This window comes from Mus caroli, chromosome 16, assembly GCF_900094665.2.
Source record: "Mus caroli chromosome 16, CAROLI_EIJ_v1.1, whole genome shotgun sequence".
In the NCBI taxonomy this organism is placed as follows: Eukaryota; Metazoa; Chordata; class Mammalia; order Rodentia; family Muridae; genus Mus; species Mus caroli.
In genome coordinates, this window is record NC_034585.1 from 72,381,674 (window position 1) to 72,382,595 (window position 922).

The window sequence follows — 922 nt, forward strand, 5'->3', positions numbered from 1 at the left end:
AGAGAGAGAGAGAGAGAGAGAGAATGACCGTAACAAGAAGGTAAGTTGCATGTCAAAGTTGTTTGCAGTAATTTGCCGTAATTCTTGTATTAGTAAAGGAATTTAGAAAGTTCCAATAGTTTTGATTTACTTCAGTTTGGTTAATGATTTCCAACTATAAAAAGTAAAACTTGATCTTTAGCAAAACTATGAAGGTTTCCTAGTGACACAATGGTTCTCCAAAAATTACAGCAAGCTTATAGCAAAACTTACACCAACATAATGTGGATTCCTGTTTCATTCCTGAGTATTTCTCTGGAAATTCTTGTACTGGTTGTTTCTGGTTATTTTTATTTTATATGTCACGTTAATGGCAGAATAAAGACTATGGCTCGTGGTCTTTGTATGGATGTTAATCTGTCAACCTGGTGAAATTATGATGCTTGATCAGAGGAGCAAGGACCTTTCCACTTAACATCCTAAGCATATTAATATGCTTAACAAATGCATAACAGGATAAAGTAATCAATGAGAATACCCATTAAGAAAGGAGAAACACAACCCACAAAAAAGAAATTAGTGGTCATTGGATGGGATATGCTCATAAAATTAACAAAAATACATTTAGGTATTAAGTCACAAAGAATGAATTCGAATGATGTGTTATGGGTTGGGGATCAATGTGTACTGGAAGTGGCCCGACCTTAGCATGACATTTCCCATTGTCATGTTTGACATCATACCTGAGTTTTTTGCACTAAGAATAGATGGGATCTGTTCACTGAGTATGAGATTGGCTTTTGGAATGTATCCCGATGATCAAAAAAGGAAAAAAAAAATCCAGAAGCTACTTCATGGTGGTGCTGTTGGGTTGAGCATATCTAAGACCCAGGATGCTTCCTGTGGACTTTGTACTTTGCGAGGTTTTGTAGAATTCTCCCCT